The sequence below is a fragment of the Bufo gargarizans genome, chromosome 6 (genome assembly GCF_014858855.1).
Source record: "Bufo gargarizans isolate SCDJY-AF-19 chromosome 6, ASM1485885v1, whole genome shotgun sequence".
Classification (NCBI taxonomy): Eukaryota; Metazoa; Chordata; class Amphibia; order Anura; family Bufonidae; genus Bufo; species Bufo gargarizans.
The window spans coordinates 271,396,908-271,408,954 of record NC_058085.1 but is presented as its reverse complement, the minus strand read 5'-3'; the positions used below and the strand labels follow the sequence as shown (position 1 = coordinate 271,408,954).

At 48.3% G+C, this 12,047-nt stretch overlaps 1 protein-coding gene across 20 annotated transcripts in view; it reads left to right on the top strand.

The window, feature by feature from the left end:
• The first annotated feature begins 355 nt into the window (after positions 1–355).
• Positions 356–12,047, top strand: part of SORBS1 (sorbin and SH3 domain containing 1) — a 336,387-nt gene continuing 324,695 nt past the window's right edge. For 10 of the 20 annotated variants that reach the window (XM_044298977.1, XM_044298971.1, XM_044298984.1 and 7 more), the window contains exon 1: positions 357–439. The gene's annotated coding sequence lies outside the window, so the exon portion shown is untranslated. Of the gene's footprint in view, positions 440–12,047 lie in introns of all 20 variants that reach the window. The other 10 variants (XR_006390469.1, XM_044298962.1, XM_044298981.1 and 7 more) reach the window with 4 other exon arrangements.

Below are 12,047 nucleotides of genomic sequence, written 5' to 3'. Positions count from 1 at the left end.
TTCATCTGAAGTTAGGCCAGAAGGCGATGTAGGCAAATGTGCTGACAGACTCCCTCTAAGAAATGCAGGTTTCGCCTCAGGCAGCAGAAAGGCTAGGTGCGCCCCAGTACTAAGTCCCAGTCCCGTGTGACACCCGTCCTCTCCTGCGGGGACCTGCTCCCAGTGAGTGTCCGGCCATCTGCTGGCAGAGCCCGCTCTGGCTGCCGCATCCACGGCCGGGACTCCCCTGCCTCCAGCCTGCGGTCCAGAGGATGCGGCGCACGGCTCTCCCCGCTCTGCAGTGGACGCTTCCAGAGCCAGGCTAATGAAGGGGGAGGAGCCTCGTGTGATTGGCCGGAGGACTCTGATGGCTTCAATGAAGTCAGAGCTGGGCTCCAGCAGCAGAATAGCCGCGCCGTGTGGTGTGCGCCCAGCAAGGACGCCGCGTTCTGCACACAAGGTAAGTTTCGCTGCCTACAACTTACCTTTTATCGTGCACGACGTGCAGGCTGCACCCCCCCCCCCCCAGCACCTCGGGAATACACTGCTGCACGTGCCCTCTCAGTCTCCTCACCCCTCACTGATGGATTAGCACAAGCCACAACTAGTGCTGTCAGTGAGCACAGCCCTGTCCGTAATAAGTGCAACCGTCCAACCCCAGGAATCGATGACAAGCACCACCAATATTGATTTACATCCATCCGTAGGCTCCTTTATTGGGCCATGTCTGTTGTGCATCTGGTACCTATGGGGTTAACAGTGGAGTTCCCAAAAAACAAACAATTGGGATTTTGGTTGAGGAATATCCGCAGGGCTGACGTGTAATCGGGCAGGCGGTGCTGAATCCGGTGTGAGGCTCAGTCCCGCGGCTTGCAGCGAATTTCTGCTGACTGCAGACGAACAGTTACCAAGTCAGCAATGCATGGACTGCAATGGGCAGCGGAGCTCGTGCCTCCGTCCCGGGGACGTTCAGTCGTCCCCGATCAGCAAATAGAACTGTCTATTGAGCTGCTTAGAGAGATGGATCTGACGGGCGCTGAGTAATAAGGCTCTGGCCATGTGTGCGGAGGGTTCAGCGCTGTCGCATGGACGCCGAGTGTTAATATCGCGGTACACCTGGAGCCCCTCAGTGCCATTAACATGACAATGGCAGAGCTGTCAGAGGCTGTGCTGTGCACGCTTCCACACACTGCTGCTGTTTGTTATGTGCAATGTGCTGCAGAGCCTCCATCTCCGTGCAAGTCATTTTGCTCGCCGTACTGCGATCGTTTCCAGCGCTGGCCGCTGGAAATGCTGAAAATAGAATTTGAATAAAACACGAGCTGCATCTTGTCTAATGATTACATCCTGTAACTTCAGAGCGGCGCTCGGGACTCCGCGTCGCTGGACCTGGCTGTGGCATGCTGATTGTTTTTGGGGGGGGGGGAGGGTAAAAGGAATAGTATAAAATGATTAATATGTACAGGAAGCCTTACAGGTTTGGCCTGGTATATGTCCTATGCAGGTAGATCTGTGCCCTGGGCATTCCTCAGCTGCTGAAGAACCTCTTTAAACTCTAAGCACCCACAAAGTGGCTTTCTAAAATGACCAGGAGGTTGCTGGAAAATAGCTTGCATTTCCCTCTTTAAGCCAAAAGGGATCACGTGACGCACTTCCCTAGGTGACACGCTGCTGTTAAAGGGGTTGTCCGGGAAAGGGTTGCATACCCTTTTCTAGGCATCTGGAACACCCCCCACCGGACAGAAGATCCTGCGCCACTGCTCTGATTCTCCCTGCTGGGCTCTGAGACGTCACTGCTGCAGCCAATCACTAGCCATAGAAGGGCACGAGATGAGGCCAGTGATTGGCTGCAGTGGTCACGTGCTGTGAGAGCCCGGCCGGGACAACCGGAGCTTTGGTGAGAGATCAGTCAGGTAGGTACTTAGGGCTCGTTCACACGAACGTGTGATGCCCGTTGCCGTATTGCGGACCTGCAATACACGGGCACCGTTCCGTGGACATTCCACATCACGGATGCGGACCCATTCATTTCAGTGGGTCCACAAATCCGGAGATGCGGAATGGTACAGAACACTAGGGTAGCACTACGGAGTGCTTTCTGGGGTTCCGTTCCGTGCTTCCGCACCGCAAAAAGATAGAGCAAGTTCTATCTTTTTGCGGAATGGAGGGATCGCGGACCCATTCTGCAGTCCCCATGCGCCTGCCCCACGGACTGTGCCCATGAATTGCGGACCGCAATTTGCGGTCCACAGCACGGGCACGGGCTTCAAATGTTCGTGTGAACGAGCCCTTACCTGTACTTTATTTCAGGGGATTGTTCGGATTCTTCCTGAAACTGGACAACCCCTTTAACGTGGGCCTGAAATGTCCAAGGGCTCATTCACACGACCGTATATTTTTTTTTCTTTTCCGTCTCCTTTTTTTTTTTTTTTTGGGACCATATGCGGAACCATTCATTTCAATGGCTTTGCAAAAAAAAAACAGAATGCACTCCGTGAACGTTCCGTTTCTGTATGTCCGTATTTCCGTTCCGCTACATTTTTTCTCCTTTTATTGTCCGCATTACGGACAAGGATAGTGCTGTTTTATTAGGCGCCAGCTGTTCCGTTCCGCAAAATATGGAATGCACACGGACGTCATCCCTATTTTTTGCGGACCGCAAAATACATACGGTCGCGTGAACAAGCCCTAACATTGATGGCATGTGAGGGTGTTATACCATCAGCTTCTGTCCGCAGGCGGTGCCATAGGTCAGAAGCCTAGAAAGGGTGTGCAACCCTTTCAACCTTTACCCTTCAGGGCACCATTCGTCACCCCGTGCTATATTGGAGCCACCAACACAGCCGAATTTACCTGAAAGTGAGTATGTTACCCCCAGTGGGGTAGATTTATTAATCCTATAGGTGGCTTAAAACTATCACAGGGCTCAGGCTGGATGATAACGGGGGAGCAGGGAGAGACCCTTTTCTCTGACTCTATATCAACTATTATTCAGCTTAGTTTAAGACTGAATTTTACGCCAGAATTCTGGCGCTAACTGCTGCATTGGGGCATGTTGCACCCTTGTCGAGCTAGGTGCCCGATTTCACTGAATTATGCAAAATTTTGCCACAGTTTACTACCTGTCTAGGTGCAGTAAATATGAAGCAATGGTTGGTTGGGGTCCTGCATTGTCCAAGGAAAGCCAATGGGACCACCGCACCTTCAGTCTAAACACTGTGAGGGTCTCATCAGTGCCCAACGTGCGGCCCTCCAGCTGTTGTATAACTACAACTCCCACAATGCCCTGCTGTAGACTGATAGCTGTAGGCTGTCCAGGCACGCTGGGAGTTGTAGTTTTGCAACACCTGGAGGGCCGCAGGTTGGGCATCCCTGGCAGGGACCACCACTGAGCAGACATTGAGGCCATATGCCTTTTAAGGCTTCATGAACGTGAGCATATTGCAACCCGCAAACCGCTGTTCCGCAAAATTCGGATGCGGTTTATGTGCATCCAGCATTTTGTGGCGGACCGATTGACTTTAATGAGTCTGCAGTCCTTATTTTGCAGACAGGTATAGGACATGTTCTATCGTTTGCGGAACGGACGTATGGATGTCATCCGCGTGCTTTCCGCACTCATATATCCATTCTGCAAAAGATAGAACAAGTCCAATAGCTATCTGCAGACCCATTGAAGTCAATGGTCCTCAACAAAACGCAGCATGCATACGGATGGCGTCTGTATTTTGAGAATCTGTGATTTGTGGATAGCGAAGTGCTTACGGTCGTGTGCATGAGGCGTAAGAAACAGGAGAATTTCTGTTAAGGCTCATGCCCACGAAACGTATATTATTTCCGTGTCCGTTCAGTTTTTTTTTTTTTTTTTGCGGACCGCATACAGAACCATTTATTTAAAAGGGTCAGCAAAAAAACTGAAGGTGCTCCGTGTGCATTCCGTTTCCGTATTTTCGTTCTGCAAAAAAATAGAACATGTCCTCTTATTGTCCGCATTACGGACAAGGATAGTACTGTCCTATCAGGGGCCAGCTGTTCCGTTCCGCAAAATATGGAATGCTCAAGGACGTCATCCATATTTTTTGCGGACCGCAAAATACATACGGTTGTGTGCATGAGGCCTTAAAGGAAACCTGTCACCATGATTTAGCGCATAGAGCTGGGGACATGGGCTGCTAGATGGCCACTAGCACATCTGCAGTACCCAGGTCCCATAGCTCTCTGCGCTTTTATGGTGTTAAAATACAGTTTTTAGTGATATGCAAATTACCTCCTATGTGTCCTGTAGCCGGAGATGAGTCCAGCGGAAGGGAGCCCAGCACCGCCCCGCGTCCGCCGAATCTCCTCCTTGCCTGCTGACGTCATAGAGCTGCAGTGCCGAAATCTCGCGATGCGCGAGCTAGCGCATGCGTAGTTCGTTCCCTGTGCTGATTCCAGTACAGGGAATGAACATGATGCCGAGACTGCGCATGCGCTAGCTCGCGCATCGCGAGATTTCGGCAATGCAGCTCTATGACGTCAGCAGGCAAGGAGGAGATTCGGCGGACGCGGGGCGGTGCTGGGCTCCCTTCCGCTGGACTCATCTCCGGCTACAGGACACATAGGAGGTAATTTGCATATCACTAAAAACTGTATTTTAACACCATAAAAGCGCAGAGAGCTATGGGACCTGGGTACTGCAGATGTGCTAGTGGCCATCTAGCAGCCCATGTCCCCAGCTCTATGCGCTAAATCATGGTGACAGGTTCCCTTTAAGCTGATGAATTTAGGAGGTCATGTAGCGGATGTGACTGCCTCTGCTAATTTGACTTTTCTAGAATGTTGCCCCCCCCCCCCCTTGTTTTTGGGTTACATTTTCAGGAAATATTTTCTCTGCCTACTTGACTTGGCAGCTTGCAAGCTAAAGGAGAACTCCGGAAGGCCTGTAACTTCTTATGGTCGTTACATACAGTACATTGGGCTGATACTATAAATCGTTTTCAGCACATTATAATTTCTACCGTATGGAGGAGTTCCTCTTAAAATTTAGTTAGGTAAAAGAAAATGTATTTTTGAGATTAATGTTCTTATCGTCAAAAACATTATTTATTTTTTTTGTGTTGCCAAGCTCCGTTTGACCTGCAATGTGTTTTTTGTATGTCTCCATGGCAACTCCAGATACAGTATGTATATTCATCCTGATAAGAATTTTCATCTTGTTTTTGGTGGAATTGAGTGACATTTAAAGAAAAGATTTTCCTTATCTTTCCATTAGTTTGAAAGTTCAGGGGTAACCCTTTTTAGGCTGGATTCTGACGGCTGATCCGATTTACATCCGCAGTGATGTCTTGGTTTCCCCGCACCCATACAGTAGAAGGTTGGAATCTCGGATGCAGACTGGACAATTGTGGACGCCCCTACGTTCGAGGCAGAGAAATGGACTTGTGAATTGCGTCCAACTTTAATGAGTCCGTATGTGGTCTAGGTGCAGTCCATTGTGCATACGCCCGTCTGAATCAGGCCTAAGGGTCCATTCACCCATCCGCAATTGTTTTACGGTCCGCAAATTGTGGATCCGCAAAACACGGACACCGGCCATATTTACAGTGGGACTCTATAGTGACGGAAGCCAGTGTGTAGCATCCATTTAATGTATACATTTTTTGTATACGGTAAGCGCAGTCGCAGGGAAGGGGGCACGGTTACCTTGACTTGAAGCAAAGAGGCCGCTGCCCCCTTGACTTCAAGCATGTGTGGAGAAGCGCGCCGGGCGGGGGATAAAACAACGTTTTCAGTACTTTTGCTGCATCTGCCTTCAGGAAGAAAGGCATTGTCAGAAACACTGCTGGCTACACGCAGGTACCGCTGGCGGCTTGGGATGGTTTTGGCAGATGACAGGTTCCCTTTAAGCGGCAATGCATTTTAGCGCGACTGCTTTTTTTGGAAGTTGCTTAGCAACAAATGATTAGACCTCTTTGAGACTACGGCGTTTGTGTGGAGCTTTAAGAACAGTTCTGCACCTGAGGACCATATGATTTTGCCCCGGATTGTGCAGAGCTTTACATCTTTGTGCGGTGTCCCTTGTTCTTTGACGTCCCCTAGAACCAATAAGAATAGGGGTCCTGCACAGAAGCACGATGCTGCGGTATATGACATGTCACTGTGCACTTTGAAGACCGTATTTTGGCCCCAATATTTACAGGCATGACCCCTACAGTGGTTCAAGAGGCTTTTGCTATATCTCGGTATGCCTTTGAGGGGTGTACAGTTTTTTTTTTTTTTATCCTAGATTCCCTACAAATATCACATAGCTAAATCGTGTCCTCCCAACAGATTCTGTATTATGGACGGAGATGTTTTCCACTAGAAGGAGTGAGAATGTTGTTGCTGTAGGTTAGGACCAGCAATTACTATCTACAGGGGTCCTCTGGGACTGAGGAATTCATGACTTGTCCTCAATATCAGATTAGCGGTTTTGAAGCAGCTCTGCCGCCAGATGCAGGTATTAGAACTACACAGCGCCGTACACTGTGTAGTAGCCGGAGCTGGGTAGTGCAGCATTGCTCCTATTCACTTGGTGGCCTAACGACAGGTCATCAGTACCAGGGGTGGACTGGCCATAGACCCTACAGGGAGATTTCCCAGTAGGCTGATGTCCAAGGGGGGTCACCCAAGCCCTCCTCATGGCCGCCAGCTGGATACTTACCGATATAATGCTCTCAATATTAATTAATGCTAGGCGCGTCAGGTACTTATGCTGGTGGCTGCAGGAGCCCTCCTGAATTCAACTGCATCGTCTTTCTCAGGAGGGTGATAAAGTTGAAAACGGCAGCAGGGATGGCGGTATTTTGTGGGGCACTGTAGTATTTGCTTCCGCTGGGGTCGTATTTTGTGCTGCACTATGGTATTGCTGGCCCGCCTACTTCTGTTGTCCCTTCCCATTTGTGTTGCCCCTCCGTCTATCATTTTGGACCCGCCTACAACATGTACCTCTTTTAACCACTTCAACCCCGCTAGCTGAAACCCCCTTAATGACCAGGCCACTTTTTACACTTCTGCACTACACTACTTTCACTGTTTATTGCTCGGTCATGCAATTTACCACCCAAATGAATTTTACCTCCTTTTCTTCTCACTAATAGAGCTTTCATTTGGTGGTATTTCATTGCTGCTGACATTTTTACTTTTTTTTTGTTATTAATCGAAATTTAATGATTTTTTTTGCCCAAAAATGACATTTTTCACTTTCAGTTGTAAAATTTTGCAAAAAAACGACATCCATATATAAATTTTTCGCTAAATTTATTATTCTACATGTCTTTGATTAAAAAAAAAATGTTTGGGTAAAAAAAAATGGTTTGCGTAAAAGTTATAGCGTTTACAAACTATGGTACAAAAATGTGAATTTCCGCTTTTTGAAGCAGCTATGACTTTCTGAGCACCTGTCATGTTTCCTGAGGTTCTACAATGCCCAGACAGTACAAACGCCCCACAAATGACCCCATTTCGGAAAGTAGACACCCTAAGGTATTCACTGATGGGCATAATGAGTTCATAAAACTTTTTTATTTTTTGTCACAAGTTAGCGGAAAATGATGACTTTTTTTTTTTTTTTTTCTTTTCTTTTTTTTCTTACAAAGTCTCATATTCCACTAACTTGTGACAAAAAATAAAAACTTCCATGAACTCACTATGCCCATCACGAAATACCTTGGGGTGTCTTCTTTCCAAAATGGGGTCACTTGTGGGGTAGTTATACTGCCCTGGCATTTTAGGGGCCCTAATGTGTGGTAAGTAGTTTGAAATCAAAATCTGTACAAAATGACCGGTGAAATCCGAAAGGTGCTCTTCGGAATGTGTGCCCCTTTGCCCACCTAGGCTGCAGAAAAGTGTCACACATCTGGTATCGCCGTACTCAGGAGAAGTTGGGGAATGTGTTTTGGGGTGTCATTTTACATATACCCATGCTGGGTGAGAGAAATATCTTGGCAAAAGACAACTTTTCCCATTTTTTTTTTATACAAAGTTGGCATTCGACCAAGATATTTATCTCGCCCAGCATGGGTATATGTAAAATGACACCCCAAAACACATTCCCCAACTTCTCCTGAGTACGGCGATACCAGATGTGTGACACTTTTTTTTTTTGCAGCCTAGATGCGCAAAGCGGCCCAAATTCCTTTTAGGAGGGCATTTTTAGACATTTGGATCCCAGACTTCTTCTCATGCTTTCGGGCCCCTAAAATGCCAGGGCAGTATAAATACCCCACATGTGACCCCATTTTGGAAAGAAGACACCCCAAGGTATTCAATGAGGGGCATGGCGAGTTCATAGAAGATTTTTTTTTTTTTGCATAAGTTAGCGGAAATTGATTTTTTTTTTTTTTTTTTTTTCTCACAAAGTCTCACTTTCCGCTAACTTAGGACAAAAATTTAAATCTTTCATGGACTCAATATGCCCCTCAGCAAATACCTTGGGGTGTCTTCTTTCCAAAATGGGGTCAGTTGTGGGGTGTTTGTACTGCCCTGGCATTTGAGGGTCTCCGCAATCATTACATGTATGGCCAGCATTAGGAGTTTCTGCTATTCTCCTTATATTGAGCATACAGGTAATGAGATTTTTTCCATTTCATCCACCATGACGGCCCACATTGAGATTGACCCTTGACCTCTGTAGGGGCAGGAACACATAGAGAGTTTAAGAACCCCCCACCCCTCCACCTCCTCAGTGCTTTCCTGCCCCTACAGGGGCCAACACGTGGAGAGTTCCTCCTTCATGGAGGATGAAATAGCCTTATCTCTCTTACAGGTTCTCCAGCTGGCCTCCCGCGGCAGGGGCCAAGGCTGGCCAGCTAGGAGCATCGAGGACCCTCGTCTTGGCTTATGCCGAGGCCTGTGGTCCTCCCCATACCTTCGGACTTCCTTCCCTCCTTGTGGAAGCAGTTGAAGGTGCCGGCTTCTCAGCGCGCGCGGCGCTCGGCGTCCTTTCCTTCTGGAGGACCGAGCTCTGGCGTCCGGCAGGGGGAGCAGGTGCGACGCATGGAGCGTCTCTATGGGCGGGCCGGGCGACGCACGCCTCTCTTAGTAGGCTAGTGCGGCGCAGGCCTACGCCGTCATGCAGGGCGCAGCTAGATGACGTCAGACGCCGGGAATTTTAAAAAAAGAAGACCGCGGTTCCTTTCGGCACCTCACCTGTTACACCGCGATGTCTGAGACACCTGCTCCCCGCCAGGAAGGTCCTGATCCTTCTGCCTCCAGCACCGTGAGTCCCCTTCTGGGGGGTGTATATTTCAGTTTTTGTAAGCCTGAATTACTAATGCTGGGTTATCTGGTTGCTTCCTTCTGCAGGGCAGCAAGGAGTTAAAATCCAAAACAAAACCCTTAAAATGCTGTGCTTGTTCCAAGCGTCTCCCCGAAAATTATAAAAAGAGACTATGCAAACCTTGCACTTCGGAGATTTGGAAAGAGGAGCAACCAGATATACTCTCGGAGATGAAGTCCTTTATTTCTGACGAGATTAAGTCCTCTTTAGCCTCCTTATCTACCCCTGCCAGCAACCCCATCCCTTCTAAGAAGCGCAAAATATCCGTTATTTCTTCTTCTGAGGGTGAAGAGGTTGAAGTGGCCTCTGCCTCGTCCAGACAATTTCCTAATGAGGAACCCTTGTCGGACGGAGAGATTCTGGAGGAGGATAAAAGATACTTTTTTTCCGCTAATGAAATGGAAGAGCTGCTCCGAGCAGTCAGGTCCACTATGGGCATTGAAGATATTCCTAAACCCCGTACGGTTCAGGATGAAATGTTTGGGGGCCTTAGAGCTAGGTCTCCTATTGTTTTCCCCATCAATGAAAATATAAAGGAAATGATATTAGAGGAATGGTCAGATCCAGAAAAGAGACTTGGCGTTCCTAAAGAATTCAGAAATAGGCTCTGCTTTGACCCGTCTGAAAGTAAAATATATATAACGCCTAAGGTCGATTTGCAGGTATCCAAGGTAGCAAAAAAGACCGCCCTACCCTTTGAGGATTCCTCTCAGCTAGGTGATCCTATGGATAGAAAGGCAGATGGCCTCCTTAAGAAATCCTGGGAAGCGGCGATGTTTGGGGTAAAAACTAATATTTCCGCTACATCCGTTGCCAGAGCAATGTATATATGGCTTGGAGAACTGGACGAACATCTGGAAAACAAGACTCCAAGAGAAGAGATCAGGGAATCTCTCCCCCTTCTCCCCTCCGCCACGGCATTTTTGGCCGATGCGTCTGCAGAGTCCATCAGATTTTCCGCCAAGGATGCTGCCCTTTCTAATGCTGCCCGTCGGGCTTTATGGATGAAAGCCTGGTCTGGAGACAAGGCATCCAAGGCCAAGCTTTGTTCTATCCCCTTTTCAGGGGAATTTGTCTTCGGCCCCACTCTGGATAAAATCCTAGAGGGCGCAGCAGACAAGAAGGGTTTTCCAGAGGACAAAGAACCAAAAAAGAAGCCCTTTCGGCAGTACCAACCCCAGCAGAGATCCTACAGGGGGAAAGGGAAGTCAGGCCGATGGAGTTATCCAAAAGGGGGAAGAGGAAGAGGCTTTATCCTCAATCCCCAGAATAGGCAACCTAAGCAGCAATGACGCCAGGGTAGGGGGGCGACTGATGGGTTTTCTATCCTCCTGGAGTCAGGTAACTTCAAATCCCTGGGTGCTAAATATAATCTCCCAGGGTTACAGGATAGAGTTCACATCAGTCCCCCCAAGAAGATACTGCATTACACCTCAGAGCAGATCAGATCTCCCGAAAATCTGGCAGGGCGTCCAAGACCTCTTAGAGCTAGGGGTAATTCGAAAGGTTCCTATCCCAGAGGAAAGGAGAGGATTCTATTCCAGTCTTTTTTTAGTAAAAAAACCAGACCAATCCTTTCGCACGATAATAAACTTAAAACCCCTAAACAGGTCTATCTTATACAGGAGGTTCAGGATGGAGACCATCCCATCCACAATCCCTCTGATTCCAAAAGGGGCATTCATGTCGTCAATCGATCTGAAGGACGCTTACTACCACGTCCCCATCCATCATCTTTCCCAAAAGTATCTAAGATTCGCTCTAAGCGGTCCAGACAGGTCTATACATCACTTCCAATATGTCGCCCTCCCTTTCGGTATCTCCTCGGCCCCCAGGGTCTTCACAAAGATCGTAGTAGAGATGGTGGCCTGCCTTCGTCAGGAAGGAATCACAATTATTCCTTATCTCGACGACTTTTTAATTCTGGGCAAGACAGAATCCGAGAACCTTCTGGCGACCCAGAGATTCTCGGAACTCTTAAAGAGCCTCGGATGGATTATAAATATAAAAAAATCCACCCTAACCCCGTCCATGAGAATAAAGTTCCTGGGTGTGGAATTAGATTCGTCCCGGCTGATGACCTTCCTCCCTCAGGACAAAGCTACTGCACTGACAGAGAAAGTCAGAACATTCCAGAAGTCTCGCAACTGCTCCATCAGAAAGGCCATGAGTCTCCTAGGAAGCCTAACCGCCTGCATCCCCTCGGTGGCTTGGTGCCAAAGCCACACAAGAATAATCCAAAATTGGATCCTAACTATCTGGGACGGAAGACAGTTAAGTCTAGACAGGGTCTTTCGGATCCCTCAGTCTGTAAAAACAGATTTGGATTGGTGGAAAGTAAAAAGAAGACTGCTAGGAGGCCTTCAGTGGCGGAATCATCCCGTCATTCAGGTAATCACGGACGCAAGCCTCGGAGGCTGGGGAGCAAAGATAGGAGATCATCTTCTACAGGGTACCTGGCCCGCCGAGATAAGAGACAGATCCTCCAACTACCGAGAGCTTTACGCAGTCCTGGAAGCATTATTAAAAGGAGAGTGCCTTCTAAAAGGGCGACATCTAAGAGTAATGTCAGACAACACTACAACGGTGGCCTATCTGCGTCACCAGGGGGGAACAAGATCACGGCCTCTTGGCGAGATAGCAAAAAGAATTTTCTCCTGGGCAGAAGTAAACACTTTATCTCTGTCCGCCATCCACCTAAGGGGCTGCGAAAACACAGTAGCAGACTTTCTGAGCAGAGAGATAGTAGACCCAGGAGAATGGTCTCTGA